The sequence below is a fragment of the Mustela erminea genome, chromosome 14, assembly GCF_009829155.1.
Source record: "Mustela erminea isolate mMusErm1 chromosome 14, mMusErm1.Pri, whole genome shotgun sequence".
NCBI lineage: Eukaryota > Metazoa > Chordata > Mammalia > Carnivora > Mustelidae > Mustela > Mustela erminea.
Genome location: NC_045627.1, coordinates 36,462,210 through 36,479,598, shown reverse-complemented (window position 1 = coordinate 36,479,598; position 17,389 = coordinate 36,462,210). Strand labels below are relative to the sequence as shown.

At 47.0% G+C, this 17,389-nt stretch overlaps 1 protein-coding gene across 1 annotated transcript in view; it reads right to left on the bottom strand.

Moving 5' to 3' along the window:
* Positions 1-16,015, bottom strand: part of LOC116573066 (core histone macro-H2A.2) — a 41,441-nt gene extending 25,426 nt beyond the window's left edge. The window contains exon 1 of the mRNA XM_032312702.1: positions 15,450-16,015. The gene's annotated coding sequence lies outside the window, so the exon portion shown is untranslated. The remainder of the gene's footprint in view (positions 1-15,449) is intronic.
* Positions 16,016-17,389: the final 1,374 nt, after the last annotated feature.

The window sequence follows — 17,389 nt, the reverse complement described above, 5'->3', positions numbered from 1 at the left end:
TAGAGCTGGGGAGGTGGCTCCGTCTGAGGTCTCTGAAGGAGACTGTGCCCGAGGAACCCATCTTTGCAGACAACTTAAGCAGATGGGCACCCAACTCCGGGGCCCTGGATGCTGGGAGGACCCGGATATTGTTAAGAACCAGACCACATCCGGGAATCCCTAAGGAGTCAGAGGAAGCAGATGGGGCTGACGTGTCACACCTACTGGACCCCACAGGTGGAAGGAAGTGCTTGGCACCCACCATCCACTCCAGAGAAGACCCTCCCTTTGCAGCCATCCCCGCCCCCAGTCTGGGAAGGGCTCTGCCTGGAGCGGTGAGACATGGTAACCCCTAACTGCCTTCCTTCCCAGGACTCCCTTTCCCCTGACTCTATCCAGTCTTGGGAAGTTAGGAGTGAAAAACTTGAACAAGTTTTTTATCTGTGAATCTCCAAAATCTACTGTAGAGGGCCACTCGTCGAAAGAGAAAAGCAGTATGGCAATGTGAAATTTGTTTCCATCAGACTAATACTTAAATGTTTACACTTATTTACCTTCTGCTCTAAAACAATTTTTTCTCTAATTAGGCACAGCTAAGGACTACCCTACATTATGTTTGTTTTCAAGTTTGAAGACAGAATATGGCTGGCTGGCGCTCTCCCGGTGGTTACAGGCACCACGTGGCGCCCCCTGGAGGCTGCGCCTGGCCAAGCTCAACCGGCCCCACCCTCCAGGCCAATCCTGGGGTATCCTGGGGTCCCTAAGATGATTTGGGGACCAGACCAGAGAGAACCTAGATCTGCAATATATCTGTCCTTTCATATCAGAGAGACCAAGAAAAACCAAGATATAAAGTCTCCTGATGACTTAAAAAGTGGATGGGAGAGTTTTCAGCATGCTAACAGTGGGGGCTCAGGGAAGAAGACCAGAGAATGCCTGCTGCCTGCTCATTTCCCTTTCCCTCCAAAAGCACAACTGGAAGAACAAAACTGGTTTTGTGTGCTGGGCAGAGGGCACATTCAGATTCCGTTGTTTTAGGATTTATTCCTACAATGGGTTTTAAGCCCATAAGAACACTGATGTGATAGATTTCACAGATATGACAAGGGTAAATATTACATTGCAGCGTTGACTCAGACATGGGCAATAAACTCATACCGGCTTATTCAAATAAATACTGTATTTCCCTGATTTTATAGTGTTTTCTTTTTTTATATTTTACTATCTCTGGAAATCAGTATGCATCTTCCAATCTATGACATCATCAACTCAATGAAAGACAGTATTTATGAAGCATTTATTATTGAACAAGGAACTGCATTAGTTGTGGAGTATACATGGCCCTTGTCCTCAAATATTTTCCAATGAAGTTGCAAGACAGACCATGATAGAGTTTCAAATAGATGCTAGAGACATGGTTCCCAGACTGTGCACCAGGATACCCTGGGACAAATCAGCAAATGTTTTAGCTTTCAAGGGAAATAAAGTGATACCCAAACACTGTGGGACCCTATAGTCTCCAGGTCAAAGTGTTCCTACCAGGGGTTCATGACAGATTGTACTTCTTTCTCATGGTTCCGTATCTTATAAAGCTGAGTTTTTGGTTGTTGCTGTGATTAAAGAAAAAGCCAGGGAGAAACTGATGTGGAACAGAAAATGAGAATGACCATGTCCAACCTTATTCTAAGGTCTGGGAAGTTGTGCAGTGCCCAACACACACATACATGCTATTTGTAATTCATTGTGGTTATTTAAGAACAGAATACAAATATTCTTTTTTTTTCTTGTTCATGTATTCTTTTTTTTTTTTTTTTCAAATAGCTCCCAATTGTTAGGACATAAATACGAAGGTGTTTGGACCTCGCCACTTAATAAGTAGAACCAATAGGTATTTCTTCTGGCCTAGGCATTCAGAGGAAAAATGGTGGAGACATGACACTAATTTCTCTGTGAACTGAGAAAGTCTGGGAACTTCTCTGTTAGGGCGCATCACCAGCAGGCTGAAACATATAATTATGACTTGCCCAAGGTCGCCCTGAAGCAAGGAAAACAAAATTTTAAATTAGTTATTTAAAATGTTGTGTTTACGGGTGACTGGCTGGCTCAGTCGGTAGAGGTAGAGTGGGTGACCCTTGATCCCGGTGTTCTGAGTTCGAGCCCCAGACTGGGTGTGGAGAGGACTTAAAAATAAAATCTCAAAATAAGAATTTGAGTTTATTTTATCATTAAATCTACGTAATACTTGCACAGAGTAATATAAAGCAAAAGGACAAAGAAATGCACAAAATGAAAAGTAGTAGTCTCCCACCCCACTTTTTCTACCTCCAATCTTGCCTCCAGAGGCCATTCTGGAACAGTTCTATAATTTTAGTCCTGGTGGTCACTTCCTCAGCTCTAGTATTTATACTTTTACTTGGTGATTTATTTCCATTTTTAGATAGTCTATCAATGCCTAAGGAGGACAATGACTTTCCCCTCCCTTTTCTAGCTGTTGACAGCATACTACCGTTTTTATTTCTTCTGCTGATTACCTTGGAAACTTTATTTATTTTAAAAGATTTTATTTATTTATTTGAGAATGAGAGAGAGCATGAGCCGGGGGCAGGGGAAGGAGCAGAGGGAGAGGGACGAACAGGCTCCATGCTGAGCACGCAGCCTGACTCAGGTCTTCATCCCATGCCCCTGAGATCAGGACTTGAGCCGAAATCAAGAGTGGGACCCTTAATTGACTGAGCCGCCCAGGCACCCCTACCTTGGGAACTTTAAATAACACACTTCAAGCTCTGACTCCCCCAACTTCAGGGTTCCCTATTGAGCTGCTGTTACGTAGGCTGGGGCTGTGTGCCCTGAGCTTTCCCTGGTCCTGCACTCCCTACCTCTCCTCCCCTTTCCTACCTCTGCCCTCTCTGCCACCATCATCCCCACTCACAACCTTCCTTTGGTTCCGGAATCACAGTGAAGTCTTCATTTTGGCTCTAGGCTGATTTTGAAAGTGAAATGCTCCTAGGCAGCATTTATATGACTAAGATTTTATAAAGACTGGCCCTTGGTGAATCAGGTGGGTGTGGGGCTCATATTGGCCTTCTGTGGTCCGGCTCCAGATGCCTTGTGTCTCAGGATTAACAAGCGGATTCTCTGCGTTCTAAAAACGTGTCGTTCAACAGTCATTCCACATTTCACTTGGTTTCACCTTTAGATCCTGCCTTTGTTACAGGGCTCCCCACCCCCACCCCCAAGTTAGGAATCACTGTGGGCTGGGGTGGGGAGGGGCAGTAGCTGGGTTCTACAGAGCAACTGGGAACACTGGACTAGTGAATAAGGAGCACGGCTCCTAGGGGAAACAGGGTTAGGTGGCCGCGAGCCCCTGGTCATCACTTTTTCATCAATGAAATCAATATATAACCTCGTTTTATGTGTGTTTCTGTTCACAGATACCTTATGTAATATGTAGTGTTGATTCATCAACATTGAACTCATGGGAACTAGTGATTATCACTTAAACTTGAACGAACTTCAACTAACACACGTATTTCCTCCCAAAGGCACGTTTGTTCCCAACCTTCTTGTGCTCAGGAACACTGGACGGTACTTCAGGACAGAGCTTGGGGGCCATTTCGAAAAGTGGAATCATCCATGCAAAGCACACAGATGTGCAAACCAGGGCGCTACAGGGGCCGTGGAAAGGGCACGAATTTACTGAGTAAGAGACAAAAGAGGAAGGCCAGTCTCGGCAGAACTCGTCTGGGAAGGTGAGTGATTCGGCTCAAATGTTTTGCTGCTCTGTGCGTGTCTTTGAAAGACTGAAAAAGCATTGATTTGGCCGTGACAAATGAAGTTTAGTAAGCCGGCAAACTCGCTAATACGGAATCTGTGAATAACGAGGATTGATCATGCTTTCCTTAAGTGTGGCTTTGCCATAGCCTAACACTGCCTCCCCCCGCCCCCGCCACTTCTCGCTCATCGTTCTTTGCCGGGGCCACTTAATTCCCAGAGACTTGTACCCAAAAGTTCTCGGACCTCTGACCTCACGCTCCAGTCTGGAATGGTGCTTTCGCCCAGTGGTCATCCGGGACCATCTTCCCAGCTCCTCCTTCACCCCTCACCTCCTCCTTCTCTGCTCGCTGCCTGGTTTGCTTGGGGTCAGCCTCCTGTAACTCTTCGGAGACAGTACAGGGAAGTACACGTTGGTCTCTTATAAATGGAACTGTCTTTACTGAATGATCTTTGGGTGATCATTTGGTAGGGTATATAATTTCCAGCATTGAAATAATTTTGCTTCAACATTTTGAAACCATCGATCCATTGTTTTTTTTTCATCCAGTGTTACAGAGAAGTGTGGTGCCCCCAACCCCAAGCTTTTATTTTTTTTACTTTTTAAAATATTTTATTTATTTATTTGACACAGATCACAAGTAGGCAGAGAGGCAGAGGAGGAAGCAGGCTCCCTGCTGAGCAGAGAGCCTGATGCGGGACTCGATCCCAGGACCCTGAGATCATGACCTGAGCCAAAGGCAGCGGCTTAACCCACTGAGCACCCAGGAGCCCCAACCCCAAGCTTTTAGATTGTCTCTTTCTATTCTAAAATTTCACAAGGATGTGTCTAAGGATGATGTCTAAGTATGGGTCCTCCCAGACCCCATTCACCCTGCTCAATCAGTCAGAAGACTGGAGTCTTTAATAACTCCAGACATTTTCTGTTCCAGACTTGATCATTTTGCCCCGTCTCTTTATGCCTCTTGCCTGTCCCTTCTCTTACTGGGATGCCTGTAAACCAGGGGTTGGAGCTCCTGCATTGCTCCTCGAAGTCTCTTGTCTTTTTCCTTCCATTTTTTCAGCCTTCTTAACATCTAATTTTGGCAACTGTATTATTAATTTCCAAGAGCTCTCTCTTGTTCTCTGATCATTCCTTTTCTCATATCAGCGCCGCCTTTTATGAATGCACCACGTCTTCAAGTCTCTCTGAGACTAGTTAGGGTGTGTTAATGTGATCGTCTGCCCTCAAAATTAGTTGGTCCAGTCAGTCATCCCATGTATTTCTTTTCTTTCTCTTTCATGTCAGATTTCCTTCAATGTCTGCTGAGTTTGGTCATGCCTTCATGCTTAAGAATGAAAGCCAAGTCTGATCATTACCGGCAGATAGAAAAGTTTTCTCAGCTGTTGTTATTAGCTAGGCATGGTTCCTGCTTGGGACCTCTGGGTGTGTGCATAGGGCCTGCCAAGCACGTATCACCTGGGCACCCAGTCAGGGACTGAGAGCCCCCAAATGCCAGAATGGGAAAGCATCACTTTGTGGAGCTGAAGGTGTCCTAGAAATTCTAGACCTGCCCTGTAGTTGTTCAGTTTCTCTCTTTTATTAAAAAAATAAACCTTAATAGATTTCTTTTTTAAAATAAAGAAATTTATTTATTTTGAGTGGGGAGGGGCAGAAGGAGAGGGAGAGAGAGAATCTCAAATGGACTCCATGCTCAGCGCAGAGCCCGAAGCAGGGCTCGGTCTCACGACCCTGAGATCATGACCTGAACTGAAATCAGGAGTAAGACGCTTCCAGAACTGAGCCACCCAGGTGCCCCACATAGTTAGTCTTTTTCTTTAGAGAGGAAACCCAGATAGTTAGGTGGATGGATACATGCCCGATGGCCAGAAACTACAGGGAGGAGGGGAGGGAGAGGGACCAATTCAGCTGGCTGTTCTGGAAACAGACTCTCAGCAACTCCCCCTCTCTCACCCTGCCCACCTTCCTTGCAGCTCCCTCTTGCCTAACCCTTAAACGGGAGGCTCTCCCGTGTGACACTGTTTGCATGGTCCGAGGCTCTAGGGTCTTCCAGCAATGTGTTAAAATCTCCCACCTGCTGAAGACCCACACCAGCCTTCCGCAAATGTTGATGTTCGGATTTCCTTGAAATTCTTTTTTTTTTTTTTTTTAAAGATTTTATTTATTTGACAGACAGAGATCACAAGTAGGCAGAGAGGCAGACACAGAGAGGAGAAAGCAGGCTCCCTGCCGAGCAGAGACCCTGATGCGGGGCTCGATCCCAGGACTCTGGGATCATGACCTGAGCCGAAGACAGTCGCTTAACCAACTGAGCCACCCAGGCGCCCCTCCTTGAAATTCTTAACCATTATTTTTGTGGGCTCCAGGAGAGGGAAAGCCCTTGCGCTCTAGCCATCATGTAGAACTGGAAACGGAAAGTGTCATTATAACTTAACATCCTAAAGAACATCAATTGGGAATCAGCCTAGAAATGAGTATGCTGGTAAAGAGAAAAAGCTCAACTGTTTTATAATTGAGTAATAATGTCATATTGAAAAATTTAGATCACTTTCATCACCAGGTGAGTCACTGGTCTTGAGATAATTGAGGAATATAAAATTTCCTATCAAGAGATTATGTAAGACCCATTAATATAACCGAATCAAATTCAGTGTGTCTGTATTTGCCCAACTATAGCATATGGGATTCCTATAAACAATATTTATAATTATACTGTAATCCCAGAAGGGAGGAGAAGAAAGGAAAGAAAAATCCCAAGCATTTGCCCTTATTGAATGAATTGCTTTTGATGGGAAACAGCAAACTTTGCTTAACACTCTGATTGCCTGCCTTCTTGAGAAGACAAAATAGTCTGGTGTCTTTGGACCAATATTTTGTTTAATTTAAATACGTTCTTTCTCAAGCATAAAGAGCTGATCAAGAGTAATCCATTTTTTTCTGCCTCCAACAACTTCTTGCAATGTTTATTATATGTAAACTCATGAGGACTATGACACACCCTAGCCAATCAGCGAGATGGTCCATCAGAAGCCGCCAGCCATCCTGATTTCAATGACCCTTTTTCTGCTGTTAAGGTGCTGCAAAGCGGCTTTTAAAGAGAGCAGTCATTTGAGATGGGAACAGTCATTGCAGGCCGCGTGTCACAGGTGAGGGTTGGTTGGGCGGATGAACCACCCTGACAAAGGATCTGGAATTACAAGACAGCTTATTTTAAATTACTCTTTTGAGCTTGTTCTCTTCAGAAGTATGCGATCAGGGGCTATGGGGAGGGAGTGGCTGGGAACAGCAAATGCTCTGGGGCGGGCTTTGGTCCCCCATCTGCCTGCAGGCTGCTCCCGCTGGATAGAGAAATCCGGTCCTGCTGCCTCTGCTTTAGTTAGGAGGGACCCTGGGGTTGGCCAGTGAGAGGGGCCCCGACCCCTGAACATCAACAAGCCTGGGGCCTTGTTTTATCCATGCACTAGCTAGACAAACCTTGCCTCCTAGATGATTCTCCAGAAGTTTCTGTTGAGTAAGTCAGTGAACAAGGGAATCTCCATAGAAAAGTATGTGAATCAAAATGCTTTCATCTATATATTACTTTAAAACCAGAAATTAGAGGACTTGTAGCTTTTTAATGATGGGGATGAATTTTTTTAAACTTTAAGTACTGTTTTAAAATTGCTGAGATGTACTCATTTCTCATCCCCGTGATATTTTTCTAATCTGTAGGATCATGCTTCAGAATATTTCATATTGTAAATATTTATGAAAAAAACAAGATAGATGCTGCAATGAAGCATCTTTACTCTTTCAGTTCAAAACTCACCTTTGGGAGACTAAAATGAGATGAAATAAAACTCGGTAGAACATAAGGGAATTCAATACAAATGTATTAACTATATGTAGAAATATATTTTTAAAGGGTGTTAAAAAAAAGACAACCTCTTAGCCTCACACCTAATAGAATTCTAATATATTTTGGTGTGTTCCCCTATGTACTGTATTAAAATAATAATAGTTAGTATTATTTTGTAGCTGTAAAAACCATTCTCAGTAATACTAGCTAAATCACCTGCTCTATTACATTTCCATTTATGAAGTCCAAGGGCAAATCATTATTGCACAAGTAATACTTTCCAAACCGTTTTCTTCCAAGGCCACCTTTAAGTGAATGAGAACAGTCAATAATTTTATCGTCATATATGTTAGAGCACATTAACAATTTATAATGTAAAGAGCTATAGCAAATGCAATTTCATCAAAATGACGCGTGGATCAAATTAACTAAATTAACTAACCGTGAACGTTAGAACCAAGCATTAACCCAATTTATTTAAATTATACTATTGGGTTACAAATCATTCCCTTTTTAAAAAGTCTTTCAAGTCATGTCCTGGAATAATCTAGGAGGACGTCAGCTTCTAGTGAATTCTTTATAACCCAGAGTCAGAGTGTGTGTGCCCATCTCCTTCTAGAGGGGCCGGGAGAGAGAGCAGAGCATGGGGGCAGGGGGACAGATAGGGTCTGGATATAGAGTATATCCTGCTAGGATAGTACTCGGGGACTAGGTTTTGTTACCTTTGCTAAACGTGAGCTTATGTTTTTTTAAAAAAAGACAAAAGGACAAGTTGTTAATATATATTCAGTCTCTTCATTATTAGCTTGCCATTGTCTAATACAATATAAATATATTTGGTTATCTATGGTATCAGTTGATTGAGAAATGAATATAAATGAATGAATAAAAAAGAGTTTTATTCTTATTGGATCTCAGTCATGCACCCCGGAAGAAAACTGTCTTCCTGAATCTATTTATTCATGGAAAACAAAATAAAAACCAAACCCTTCACTGGGTCCAGCCTGGTGTCTTGTCTTTTTGCTCTTGGGAATTAACAAACCAGAACAGTGGGCAAGCTGTCTTCTTTCTTCAAAATCGAGCAGTTTCAGATTCGTAGTGAGGTTTATTGTTATCAGTGGTGGCCTCTTATCCTCTGAGCAGGGGACCAGCTTTGAGCCAAGATGAGCTTCTCAGGTGAGGGGTGAGGAGATGCGGGAGCCTGCTTCGGGGCTGGGTGTGAGCATGCCAGTATCAGACAGCAAGGAGACTGTAGCCCCTCAGGACTGCCTGACCCACCAGGGGCTTCCAGAGACATCCATGACTGCTGTGCCCCTGCGTGCATAGGTGGGGGCAGTTGTGGGTGCTCAAGAGAGAGGCAGCTGCCCTGGAACTCCTCTTCCTTCATCCCTCCCTCGCCTGCCTCTCCCACCCTGTTTTCCTTACTGTCGGTCCTAAGGCAGTGGCTGCACTTTTGGTGCTGGTGGGGGGCGGGGGGCTGTGACTGCGGCTGCCGTGTTCTATACTGGCAACACACAGTGCCCTTTCCTGGTGTGTGCGTACGGACTGGTCTTGGCAGTTTTATCTGCTACACTAGGTAAGGGCAACTGTGGGGTGCCTTGCCATCTACGAGCGGAAGCCGCTAGACCTCGAGGGTGAAGCACAATGGCAGATGGGAGGTACAGGGGACCGGAGTCGGGGGCGGGGGGCGGTGTGTGGCGTGAGCTGGTGGGGGTCCAGTCTTGTACGCACCACCTGTGGTCCTTAGCCAAACCCACTGATTTTTCAATACCTCTCCTCCACAACCCCGCTAACTTTGCTCAGAGAAACAACAAAAAGAACAATCTTTCAGGAATTCCAACATATGAAACAGATGGAAGGAAGGGGAGCAGTCCTGGGTGCAGTTGGGAAGACCCTGAGAACCTTGATGGCTGGTCCCCGCCTTGCCTGCTTTGGGCCTCTGAGAAGTGACAGCCATTACACCTGCCGACCTGTGAGGTCCTTTCCCACTTGAAAGATGGTCCTATTCTATGAAGATGCTCAAAAGGTCCCTCCTTCTGACCCCCCTCCCCTCTGTTACATCCACAGACATGGAACAACCCAGTAGAATAAAGTCATAGCCAGGTGACCTTTCCTTTGAAGGGACTATCTTGTCATCCACAAGCAATCATCGGAAAGAAAAACCAGACTTGAATATTCTACTTTGCTTTGTTCCAAAACTGCCCTTCTCCACCCAAGATGATAATCTATAGCATTCGCTGAAGAGCAGCGGGGGTGAAATCCAGTTCCGTAGCACGGGGGCAACACTGGAGTGGGTTAGCACTGCACGAAAATTCCGGAAGCGTGATCGATCCGCAAGCTTGGCATCCTGCTGGGGGACCCCGTGAATAATCACCTGAGCTAAAAGTTTATGTTGTCTATTACAAAAGCTGTTGGAATTTACCTTTTCATATTCTGTCACCACTATCTAATTTTAATGGCTTTATTGAACGGTTAAGGCAGTCCAAAATACACATCGCATAATATATGGCGTTATTAGCACCGGGCTAATGTAAATGCAGTAAATGCAGGGCGTGGGTTTCCCAGGATCGGTTTGATTTTTACTTTGTTAGGTTTTTGTCCACTTGTGGTGGAAACACCCCAAATTTAGTCCTCCAAACTGTATCATCAGGATTGCCTCTTTTATCCAGAAATAACCCCAAATCTCTGATCAGATCATGTGTCACAGTTTTGGGTTCAATATTATGGTAGCTAATCCTGGCATCCCCAGAATGAGCTGGAGCGAACATCCCTGGGCTGGGGCTGCTGGTCGGACATGGATTTCCACCCACACTTCTCTGTCAAAGCACGAGAATTCTGACTTGAATTACTTACTCCATTCCTAGTCCAAATTGGCAACGCCAGTCAAATAAATCGGGCGAAGTATGATGGAGGGCGGGATGGATAAATGAACAGCAAGGGCTTCAGCGAAACCACCAAATTCATCTTATTTAATACTTTGTGACAAGACAGTTTAAAGCACAGTGTTGTGTAGCTCAATCGGATAATCTTTATCTTTCATCTGACAGAGGCAGGTAAAATGGTGATGCAGAGAAGTTTTTAAAGTAAAAATCTTTCTATCGAACCTAATCTGAGACTCCCTAGGGAGGCCCGCAGGCCCTTGTTCTCACCTCATGGAGGGGAGGATGTGGGTTGTAGAGGGAGGGTGTCTGGACCCGACTCCCAAGTCTACCTCCAGCTGTGGGCACATCCTCCACCTCTCTTTTCTTTCCCATAAGATGGATCTAATAATAGTACCCGCCTATTGCGCTGTGGAAAGAATGAAAGGAGTGAATATGGAGAAAGTGTCTAGAACAGCGCCTGGCAGGCAATAAGGCATTTCATAAACCTTAGCCATTGTGGACTTATTTCCAGAGAAGAAACAATTTTAGGGGATGACTTTCATGGAGCGCAAGCTGGCATTTCCCCTCTAGTTCAAAAGCAACAACGACAATCCCGCAGCGCTGGGTGGTCTGTGTACATCGCGAAGCTGGAGCTCAGCAACATCTTCCTAGGAGCTTGTGTAAAGGGCTGGTGATGAAATTTCCACCCTGGGGAAACAGCGAGAGCTACCCAAGCTACTGAGAACTTCAAGACAGTGAAACTTTTATTTTTCCCAAGATGGGGCACTTGGGGCCCCTCCTAGTCCAATCCCCCAAATTCCATCTGTCTGGGAATTCACAGTCAGTCATCACATGGTTAGAATCCTAGGATTTCACAAGGTCATGATCTAAGACGGAAAGGGACTAGAGTGATCAACCATTTTTAGTGCCCCCTCCTGTTTTTAGCCACCACAGAAGGTGTAACAGGGGAGGGGCGGGGGTCAGTAAACACCTTGTCTATGACCACACAGTCCATGTGAGACCAGACCTATGACCAGCCCCTCACCCCCACTTCTGGAACCCTGGTCTGGGGCTGTTTTTCCTGTACTCGGTTATACCTGGCAGTGTAATGTACACATTTGATCTTCAATAAATATTCCTTGAACGAGTGAATAAGGGAAACCAGCCTTAAATGTCCCCTTCTTTCTTTCCTTCCTTCTTACTGTAGTCTCCACCTGCAATGTGGGACTTGGACTCATGACCCCGAGATCAAAATTTGCATATTCTAGGGACAGAGCCAGCCAGGTACCCCTTAAATATCTGTTTCAAAAGCCTTTGGGGGGTTCCTTTTGTGAATTTTTGGGGGGAGGGGAATTGAATTATCCTCTCAAATGCTCATCTTTCCCTCCAACTTAATTCCCCATATATAGCCCTGTGTGCATCCAGGAGAAAAAAACTCCCCCATCCTGAAGTTTTCACTATCTTCCTTCTTAAAATACTACCTTCCAGCATTATTGTCAGAAGTTCCTCTACTGGTTCATTTTTTTCTCTCATCTAAATCTAATGTAAGATATTCACAGAATCATAGCGATTAGACAAGTATAAACTATTGGGTTTAGTTCCCTCACCCACCTGAACCTTGGCAGGGCAGGCTGACCGCAGCCTCGCAAGGGTATTTACGTGATAACGTGATGACATTGAAGAAAGAGGAAGACTGTCTGGTCAGTCTTCCTTCTGCCTGCCTCGGACCCTATCCCCTTCTTCTGCATTCTCTGTGAAGCCTACTCCCAGCCTTCTTCCAGACTAAAATTCTATTCTTCCTTTAAAAACTGTTGCAGCATTTTATTGGGACTGTTATTACACATTATCAATCACTTGTAACTTCTTAATTGTATTTAGTTATGCAAGTAATACAGAAATTAATTCAAATAGTAAAATTCCAAATGTTATAACAATGGTTACAGATGGGTATGAATAATTGTATGACTAAACTCTTCCTTGATAATTTCTCCAGTTCTCGTCTCTTTCAGTGGGTGTCTTTATGCCCTTCCTATCTTTTTATATGTGCATTTTTACTTATAGAATACATAGCATTTTGTTTTTGTTTTTGACATAAATAATACCATACAATATGTATTGTTCTGCAACTGCCTTTTTCATTAGTATGTCTTGGTGACCTTTCTGTCTCAGTGTATATGGACTTACTTCATTCTTTTAAAATGTTGCCTGATCTGTCCAGAAGACAGATGTACCAGATTTTATTTAGCCATTCCTTATGATGGCCATTAGGTTGCTTTCAGTTTCAAAACTGCCAAAACTCTGCAATGGGAGGGAATTACATAATCTGTGCCTGCTTCCCTAAGATATAGACCAAGAAATGGAATGGCTGGGTCACAAAGTGTGTCCATTATTTGACTTTAACAGTGCCCTCCAAATTGGCTATACCAGTTGACATACCTGTTAGCAGTGCAAGAAAGTAACTGGTTTCCCACTTAGCTTGCCAAGAGTAATCATTTTTTACCTTGTCTTACTTGCATACATATTTTATCTCCTAGGCTTGGAACCTGAGCTCCCTCAGAGCAAGGCCCATGACTTCTACTTATGTGTATTGGTTTCCCCAACCAGAGGTGTTTAAAAATTGGGTCCCAGTAGATGCTTGGGGAGTGATCTCCAATCACAATCTTTGCTCATCCCTGTGCCAAAAAAGCATTTATCTTTGAGGTTATTTCTTAAGAACGAAAAATAATTTTCAAAAACTTGGTTGGATTTTTGTACATCCTTTCCCCTGGCCAAGTTACAGATATCTTTCATTTAAAGTTGTCTGCCTAAAACAGGATTCCCTCGTTCTCTGCAGGCAGGAGGCAGTGAAAGCAGACCTGCCTGTCTCAGACAACAGCTAACAGGGTGTCCCACCCACTGGGAAAAGCCTCAGAATCCCTGGGAAGTAGACAGAAGATGGGATGGAGAGGGAGTAAGGTCCCTCTTTGGAACATTCTAGATCCAAGGAATGAAATTCTTTTACAGAGTTCTGAAATAGAGGAAATCATTCATAATGTCGGAAGCATGGCAATGAATGGATCCAGGTGAGGAAGACCTGTGACAGGCTAGCAGAACTGGAGCAGAGAACCGGAAATAAATATATTTTCAATTTGGTTACAGGAAAGGGAGGTTTTAGAGGTGTAAATTACTGGATGCAAGATAAACTTTTCCTTCAGGCAGAGCCTATATTTATTTGTATGATAATCTTGGGCTAAAGCGATTCTAAAAATCCGTGAGCGTGGTTCCAAATCTTGCCGTTCTGAACATTCACTTAAAAAAAAAAAAAAAAAAAAAAGTTTTCCAAAAGGGTAAGAGATAACTTTCAGTTAAATATGAACGAGCTGAGAATTGTGTGTCGCTAAATAAGAAACAGTATAAACCAAGGCGCGTTTCGCTCTGGATAACGTTTCTATTTCTCTCGCCTATTGAACCGTTTCAGTAGCAACTGTGCAGCCCAGGGAGGGGGCACGGTGGTATTTGGACACAAACACAAATGAGAAAAATGAAGAAACCGTTTGCTAGGGTGGACTGACCGCCTCCAGCAGAGTGGGCCCCTGAGGTCTGGGGGGCGCAGGCGCGGGCCCTGTTCGGAATTCCCTGGGGTCACCAGCGCCGCTGGGGTGCGGGGACCCCCTTTCCCGTCGGGGCTGCCCTGCCCCAGACACACAGGGACCCGCGCTTTGGCTTCTCAGCCCGCTTCTTCTGGCCCCTTTTCGCTCACCGTAGGACCGTTTCCACTAAACCCCAGCAGTGACCCGGCGGAAATCAAGCCCGCGGTGGCCCAGGTGGTGGCCACAGCAATCAGCGCCCGGGAACTCCTGGAGCAGAGACGCATTTGGCCCTTTGGGGGCTCAATGCCCGTTGGCCATTGTTGGGAGGAACAAAGAGGGCAGGAGCGGAGGGCGCCCCCACGAGGCAAGGCGGGGAAGGACACCGACGGGTGCGATTTCGGCGGCGGGCGAGGCTGGCACCGGGTGCTGGGGAGAGCGGGCTGCGAGCCGGGGAGGCAGGGCCGGTCCCGCCCGCCGCGCCCCGCACGCGCCTCGCGCGCCGTCTGGCGCCCGCCGCAGCCCTTTCCTTCGTCGCGGCCACTTTACTTTTATCCCCCTTTCCCTTTTATTATTATTATTACTATTAATTATTATTGTTATTATTATTGTATTTTTCCCGCGCAAAGCGGGAAGCGGGGATTGCTCGAGCGAGCTCCGCGGAGGGGCCGCCATTTCCCGGGGAAAGCGCAGCGCGCGGCGGCACCGGGCGCCCCGGAAAGGGAACCGGAGGGGAGTGCCCGGCCCCGAGACCTCCTCCGCGCCGGCCGGGGCTCCCGGGGCTCCCGGAGCTCGCGGCGCCCCGCTACCGCGCAGCGGCCCTCGGCGTCGCCCCCGCCGCCCGCGTCCCCGGTCTGACCTTCCGCGGCGCGGCCCGCCCCCGGCCCGCGGCCCCCTTCCCTCCGGCCCGCGCCCCCGCGCCCCTTCCATTGTCAGCCCCGAGCGGGCCGGCGGCCAGCCCCGCACCCTCGGAGGCCCCCCGAGCGGCCCACCGCCCCGGAGCAGTTCCCTTGGCGGCCGGGCGCCTCCCTCCTCGGCTCCGGCGCCCCGAAGTCCGCATCCCGGGACCCCTCCGCTCCCTGCCGGGCCGGCCTCGCCGCGGCCCGCCGCTGGACCCCGCATCCCGTCGCCTCCTCCCACCTCGCCCAGGATGCCCCCAGCTCCTTGCCGGCCGCGGCAATTTTACCGCTTCTTTCGCACCCCCGCCCCCCCCCCCGCCTTTATTTCGCGAGGAAGCAAGTTGGGCAGCTTGATTTATTAATTCTTCTCTCTTTTCTTTGGCGGGGAGGGTCGGCTATCGGGGTGCGCCTGCAGGGGCCGGGCGGCGGGAGAGGCAGGGGTTCTCTCCGGCCCCTGCGCTGCCCCCGCGGCGCGTTTTGTCTACAGACCCCGGAGCCCCCTGAACAATAATGCCATCGCCATGGCGGGCTCACCTGGTGCTGCGCCTCCTGCTCCGGGCGCCCGGTGCCCTCGGCACGCCGCTCCCGGGGCGCAGGTTCGGCCCGCGCGGCGCCGGTGCCGGGCAGGACTCTTTGCCTTTCTTTGGGTTCTATCGGTGCTTGTCAATGGCGGCAAGCGGCAGTTCTCCGGGCCGCGGATAGTAGCGGGGGGAGGAGGAGGAGGGAGAAGGGATTGCTCCTTCTCCACATAACCACCTCTAGGAGGAGTCGCTCAGCCTCATCCCCCGCCAGCCCAGGCTCCGCGACGGGTCCGGGGCTTTCGGTGGGGCTTGATGAGCTATTGTCCTTCAGGAGCATTAATGATGAAACCGCGCGGCCTCCGCGTCGCGGGCGGATCTGCCGGCTGCGCCGAGGGCCGCTCGCGGAGACGAGGCTTTCCCCAGGGCCGGGGACAGAAGCGCTACGGTCAGGATCCGGAGGCTCCGGAGAGCAGGAGCCACCTTTGGTGGGAGAAGACGGCGTGGGCGTTCATCGGGCCCTTCTGGGGAGAGCCTTAGAAGGGGAAAGCCCAAACGGCCCCCTTCTATGGTCTCGTGTCCTCAAATAATAACGAATACCGTACAGGAACGTTCGTGCTACCCCTGGGGCTGTTGCCTAGGGTGGCCACGGCCACGAGAACTGAGACTGTGTATCCATGCCTGTTGGCTTTTTATAAATTCAGACCAGTTTAGATTCCAGCATTGCATAATATTAGCAGATGGATGTTTTGGTGGGGGAGACGGTGTGTGTGGACATAATTTTTAATTCGGTTGCTTTACCGTGTGTTAATTTGTAATATCGAAGCAGGTGTTAAGATGGGCGCGAGGCTATTGTCTTAAGGACCAAATGTTAGTTTCCAGGAAATGTATTTTTCTAAGGATGCGGTGGACAATATCAGGTGTGATCATGGGATTAGTAGTAGCTCTCTTCTACTGGAAGCCATCTCCTTTGTCACTGGAGATGGTGGTGGGGGCTCCGTGGCTGGGGGTGAGTCCAAGGAATGTGTTTAATGCAGGGAGAAGTGTTCACTTGCTATGGGCCACCCATGCTCTTTCGGGTTTCTCCCCATGACTCAAAGGACTGGGAGAGGCGAAATTTTGACCTCTTCATAAAAGAGAAACCCACAGGAAGACACAGGTCTCCAGCATTGATCAAATGTGTGTTTTTCAGAGCCTTTCACATTTGGTGATATTGTGTACATCTGCTCCCATAAACCTGTAAATGTTTAAGTAGTGGGAAACATTGGGAGTGACTGAGAGCCTCCAGTCCCTGGAGTGGGAAAGAACCCAAATGCCCAACTGGCCTTGGGATTTTCATTAGTCCATGGGGGCTGTTGATGGAATTAGTAGATAGGGCTTTAGACCGTATGCCTTTTAAACAAGTATTTTGCTGAGAAATCTGTCTGCTTCCCAAAAGATCGTGCATATATCGAAAGGTATAAATAAAACCTCATTTGTTGAAATCTCATATGGCTTCTCCAGCTCTCCGGGACACAATGGTCTCAGTTTATGGAGACTTCCTTCACTCTTCTTCCTATCCCTTTTACCCTGTCTGTATATGACCTCACTCTTCTTTGTCTTTGAAGGTACTCTCCAGGTCAGAAATCTAGTCTTTTCCCGAGACATATATTTAAAGGGTTTCAAATGATCCCTTGGGGGTATCTCAAATGGTTTCGATTTTCCTGTTCTAGAGGAAGTGCCTATCTCCCTTCTTATATAGATTTTTGGTGTGTCCATTCTTGATCACAAATAACCTCCAGGCCAACATTCAAAAGAGTTCAGGAGCCTTCTGGGAGTGCTTGAAAAATGCTCCTACCCTGTGACCCACTCAGCCTGGCTGACTGAGATATAGTTGAATAATTCATCAATATATATTAGATTCACATTCTCCCTGTAACTTCGCCATAAAAATGGTATACTTGGTCATTTTTATGT